Source organism: Calidris pugnax, unplaced genomic scaffold (assembly GCF_001431845.1).
Source record: "Calidris pugnax isolate Ruff unplaced genomic scaffold, ASM143184v1 scaffold255, whole genome shotgun sequence".
NCBI lineage: Eukaryota > Metazoa > Chordata > Aves > Charadriiformes > Scolopacidae > Calidris > Calidris pugnax.
In genome coordinates this window covers 317,679-323,823 of record NW_015091101.1, presented here as the reverse complement: position 1 = coordinate 323,823, position 6,145 = coordinate 317,679, and positions in this window count along the sequence as shown.

Here is a 6,145-nt window from a genome sequence, read left to right as displayed (position 1 = left end):
CACCTCAGACCTCCCCAAATTCCTGCTTATCCAGGCCCTGGTGGCTGCTCCCCGTTTCCACCTGGAAAAACCAGCCACCCCAGACCTTTCTTTATTAGCGCTGCTAACGAGGGCTCCCCAATTAGCCCAGGTTGAAGGGTGCAGGGGGGGGGCAGAGACGGTGGTGCAGGACGGGGGAGAGGATTTGCAGGGTTCTGGCTCCCGGGGTGAGGAGGGACAGGGACAGGGGACAGGGGACAGGGACAGGGACAGGGACAGGGGACAGGCCCGGTGCCGTGGGGCACGCTCGGCCGCTGGCACCCGTCGGGCGACTCCGGCTGCGGAGCCACATGCCTCCCAAATTGCGCACGCTGCCATGTAGGTCACCCGGCCGGTAATGACAGGGCGGCAGCGCCAGCACCCACAGCCCCGGGGGGGCCACCCAGGGGTGCCCGGCGCGGCGGGGACACCCAGGACCAGCCGGGAGCTCGCCCAGCCCGCGGGGTCCCCGGCGTCACACGGGGGGGGCTGGAGTGCCCACAGCCGTGTTTGCCGGCCACGCGCTCGCTGCACAGGCACTGCATGCTCTCCTGTGCTGGCTGCCTGGCACGGCATCTGCATGGCATCTGCATGGCATCTGTATGCTCTGCATGGCACAGCACCTGCATGGCATCTGCATGGCATGGCATGGCATCTGCACGGCACCTGCATGGCATCTACATGGCATGGCATCTGCATGGCATCTGTATGGCATGGCATGGCACAGCATCTGCATGGCATTGGCATGGCAACTACATGGCAGGGCATCTGCATGGCATCTGCATGGCATCTGCATGACATCTGCGTGCTCTGCATGGCATCTGTATGGCATGGCATCTACATGGCATGGCATGGCACAGCATCTGCATGGCATGGCATCTGCATGGCATCTGCATGGCACGGCACCTGCATGGCATCTGCATGTCATTGCCTGGCATCTGCATGCTCTGCATGGCATGGCATGGCATCTGCATGGCATCTGCATGGCATGGCATGGCATCTGCATGCTCTGCATGCTCTGCATGGCATAGCATGGCATCTGCATGGCATCTGCATGCTCTGCATGGCATGGCACCTGCATGGCATCTGCATGGCATGGCAAGGCATGTACATGGCATCTGCATGCTCTGCATGGCATCTGCATGGCACGGCACCTGCATGGCATCTGCATGCTCTGCATGTCATTGCATGGCATCTGCATGGCATCTGCATGCTCTGCATGCTCTGCATGCTCTGCATGGCATGGCATGGCATGGCATCTGCATGTTCGCAGCTGCATGCTCACCGCCCCCCGTGAGCGTGCCCGGTGGCCCTTGCACGACCTCTGCATGTTTGCTGCACACCTGGCACACGCTCTCTTTGTGCTCTCTGCACGCTCACTGCGTGTCCACACACTCGCCGCACGCTCTCTGCACACTGACTGCATGTCTGCACACTCTGCACGCTTGCTGCACGCTCACTGCGTGTCTGCACGCTCACTGCACACTCTCTGCACACTGACTGCGTGTCTGCACGCTCTGCACGCTTGCTGCACGCTCACTGCGTGTCTGCACGCTCACTGCACACTCTCTGCACACTGACTGCGTGTCTGCACTCATTGCCTGGCATCTGCACGCTCACTGCGTGTCTGCACGCTCACTGCACACTCTCTGCACACTCACTGCGTCCTCCCTCCCCGCTCAGTGCTCGTGCCCCACACTCACTGTCCGCTCCCCGCACGCTCCTGGCCTCCCTGTGTGCTCTGCACGCTCGCTGCGTGTGTGCACGTCCCCTGCACGCTGAGTGCACGCTCCCTCCGTGCTCACTGCTCACACTCTGCGCTCACTGGTTGCTCCCTGCACACTCATACCGTGCTCACTGCATGCTCCTGGCCTCCCTGCACACTCACACCGTGCTCACTGCACACTCATACTGTGCTCCCTGCACACTCACACCACACTCATTGCACGGTCTCAGTGCTCTGTCTCCCTCACCCCGTCTCACACCCAGACCCCCCCAGCCCGGGAGGTGTCGGGGTGACACCACCATCATTCAGAGGGGACGGGGGTGCACGAGGCAGTGGTGCGAGGGGCGGCTTCCTCCAGCTGCGGGGCCGCAGGCGAGGTCTGCAGCGAGTGTGACGAGTGTGTTGGGTCTCAGGCTGCCGGGGGCAGGGAGTGAGCCCCCAGTGCCATTTGGCCGGGGGGGTCCCGCTGGCACAGGGCACAGGGATTTTGGCCACCAGCTCTCGGGGGACGGGCACCCGCGTGGGGCCGGATCCTGCGGGGCAGCCGGGTGTGCGCAAAAGCACACGCGTGTGCGAGGGTGAAGCAGGAGGAGGCGGAGCATCACCTCGCATGGTGTTTGCACACACACCCACACGTGTGCACACACACACAGGTGCAGCCCCTCCAGGCGCATCCCTGTGGAGCTGGGTGGTTGCCTGAGGGCCAGCTCGCATGTGTATGTGCACAAATATGCACGCATGTGTGCACACACACACATATGCACACACGTGTGTGGGCCCCATCCCACATGTTGGTTTCCCCTGCGCAGGCGTTTGTCCCGGTGTTGCTGTGTCTCCCCCCCGGGGCCGGGGGCTCAGCCCCCTCCCACAAGGCTCGGTGGGTGCAGGATCCATCCAAAATCCCCCCCGGAGCCCAACTCTGGCTGCTCCCCTCCCGGCCTCCCCCCCTGCACGTGTGTTTTGGGGGCTGGACTGGGGGTCTGGGGCTGTACCCCCCCCCTCACAGCAGCCCAGGTTCCCGCTGCCATGGCTCCAGCCGAGGGGACACACGTGTCCCCACAAACCCGGGGCAGCGCCAGGGGCTGGGACGGTGCCCATGGAGAGGAGGGTTGGCAGCTCATGGCCTGAGTGTGGGGGCATCCGCGTTTTTTGGGGAGGGAAACATGAATTTTGATGCATTTGGTGTCCCCCTTCCCCTCCTGCCCCTGCCTGATGGTCACACCCAGCATCATCCCGGTGGCAGCAAACCCTCTGTGTGCCCCGTTTCTCACTGGCATCTGCATCATCCCGGTGGCAGCAAACCCTCTGTGTGCCCCGTTTCTCACTGGCATCTGCGAGTGGTGAACCCCCCCCCGGGTGGCTGTTGCCCCCACGGCACGGCCTGTCCCCACAGCCCTCGGGGGTCCCCGTGGGTCAGGGGAGCCCCACGCGCTGAGGTTGGCAGCTCATGGCCTGAGTGTGGGGGCATCCGCGTTTTTTGGGGAGGGAAACATGAATTTTGATGCATTTGGTGTCCCCCTTCCCCTCCTGCCCCTGCCTGATGGTCACACCCAGCATCATCCCGGTGGCAGCAAACCCTCCGTGTGCCCCGTTTCTCACTGGCATCTGCGAGTGGTGAACCCCCCCCCGGGTGGCTGTCCCCCCACGGCACGGCCTGTCCCCACAGCCCTTGGGGGTCCCCGTGGGTCGGCGGAGCCCCACGCGCTGAGACCGGCCGAGGGAAAACAGGAAAGCGAGCGGGGCCGTGCCGGAAGGCGGCTATTGTTGGCGCAGGGAGCGGAGGGGACTCGGGCCGGAGGCCATCGTGGCCACCCTCCTCCTCTGCCACCCCTCCGGCGGGGGGCACAGCCACCCCCAAAGCCACCCACGCCTGCCCAATCCCCCCCCCCGGGATGTGGGTCAGCCCCGAGGTGGGCAGGAGCGGAGGGAAGGCGGCCGCCTGTGGGGCACGCAGGGCTCCCTCCTCCCCTGCCTCCTGCTCCGGTTTGGAAGGGGAAAAAAAAATAAAGTAAATTCTTTTTCCTGGTGTTATTTCCCCGGCCCGAGGAGGGCCCCGCTTCCCTGCCCCGGGAGAGGGAGGATTTGGAGCCCTGGCTCCGTCTCAAATGAAAAAATCTTGCAAAAAAAAAAGCCCTGGAATTTCCTGCCAGGCAGAAACTGGGAGGTTTGACTCTCCCGACGCTGGTTCTGCTGCCGGGGCGGGATGGGAGGGACCGGAGGGACAGGGGATACGGGGGGGACACGGGGGACACAGGGGGGATGGGGGACACAGGCCCCCAACCCCGCTCCCCACAGCAGGGACAGGACACGGGGCTCCAGTGCACCCCCAAGTCCCAGTGTTCACCCCCCCACTCCCACCACGGGGTCTTCCCCAAGGACATGGCCCCGGTCCCTCACTCTCCCTATGGGGAAGGGGGTGGGGTGAACCCTGCTTGGGTTTTCCAGCACCCATATTTTGGGGCTCCCCCCTGCCCCCATGCCCAGGGACCCCCCCGTGGCAGAACCCGTGGCAGGCCCAGCCTGTCTCGGGGACGGTGGTGGGACAGGGCCACAGAGAGGAGGGGTGGCCACGCAGGGAGCGGGGAAGGCGGTGCTGTGCCTCAGTTTCCCCGGCTGGAGGAGGTGCCGTGGGGTTCAGGAGAAGCTGTAACCCATGGCCAGGCACAGGAGGCCCCGAGGGAGGGCACAAACACACACCGGGGTGGTTTCACCCCAAAAAAACCTTTTGAATGGAGAGGCCGGTTCAGTGTCCCCTGTCCCCCAGGAGCTCCGTGGGGACACGGCCAGCCTTGGCCCCACCACCCTGCGCTGGCCAAAACCCAGGGGACGAGGAGATGGAGATGGTGGGGCTGGGCCAAGGCTTGGCAGAGGCATCTGTGGGGAAGACAGACAGAGTCACCGTGGGGAGGGGGACCCCAGCAGCCCCCGAAATCAGGGGCAGGAGCTCCGGGAGGTGCAGTTTTGGGGTGTCTGGGGAGAAGGGCAGGGAGGGGGAGCCCGGCTGGTCACCAGCAGTAGGTGGGAGAAGCATTTCCAGGCAGTTTTTAAACACCCCGGGCTCTTTCATCCCCCCTCCAGCCTCCAAATTCCCCAGGAAAGGGCAAAACCCACAGGAGCCAGGTCCCCGTGGGGTGGCCATGGGAGCTGGGGGCCCCGGAGAGAGGGGAGGTGCAGGCTGGCACATCTCAGGGCTTCCTAGAAGGAGCAGAAAAAGTCCCAAACCACCCCAAAAAAATCACCCCGGCTCCCTTGCGGTTTGAAAAGGGCACCGAAACCACAGGAGGGGCCCCGTGCAGCCCCGGTGCCGTTGGCTGGGTCCCAGCAGCCTCTCGGGTGGCAGGGGGATGTCCTTCACCAGGAGCCAAACACGAGCCCCAGAAACCCTTGTTTTGAGCTGCTGCTGGCAAAGGGCACGTTCCCAGCTCCCCGGTGTCCCCAGGAAGGCTGCTGGTCCTGCCCGTGTTCCCTGCCCGGGGACAGGGACCTGCTGGAGTGATTAACTTCACTAGTTAGAGTGAAGCAGTGAAATATTTATTAAGGTGAAACAGTGATTTAACAAAACCAGTAGTAAGTGTGATAAAACCGGTAGTAAATGTGATAATGTTTTACGAGATTCGATGTCAGGGTACACTCTATTATTTACTGCAGAGAGGACAAGGCCAGACAAACTGTCAGGGAGACCCTCCCGTTGAGTCACGAGGTTCAGATGGACCCCCTGGCTTTCTAAACTTCTCAAAGAGGAGTCTGGGTGCGGCTGGATCCAGTCCTAGTCCCAGACTTGGTCAACGGTTTATGTCTAAAGGATCATATATGCACAATCAATCTGTGGGAAATAAGCTAAGTTTTGCTTCAGCTAATTGATGTATCATTGTTAGTGTGATAGTACTAACAAAGAAGCCTTAGTAATAGTAGAGTCTAATAAATTGTATCCAATTAATCCCCAGAAATGCCCTTAGTCTGTCAAGGGATCCTTGTTCGCAGAGCGTTATCTAGGGGAAGAGAAACAGACTGGAACATGGCCTTCAACACAAAAACCCAGAGGGGAGGGGAGTATCAATAAGGCCAAAGAAACCAGTCTGGTAAATCTGCCAAGTAGATGGTAGCAAAGACTCTGAAAGAATGTGTAGCATAATCAACTAATCAAAGGCATGTTTAGGATAATGATTTCGTAGAATAGGTGTGTGTGTGCCTTATGTGGGAAAAAGTGCAAAATAAACCTGTAATAGGTCAAGCGGTCGGGAAGAATGTGAGCTCCAACTTCTCAGCCAATGAGAAAGGAGACAGAGACTCAAGCGCCCGGGATAAAGGTATAAAATCCCTGAAAGATAAAAGATCATCGTGCATCTATTTTTGGTGCACCCGATTCAGCGCTGTTTCGTATTAATAAATTATTATTTTTTT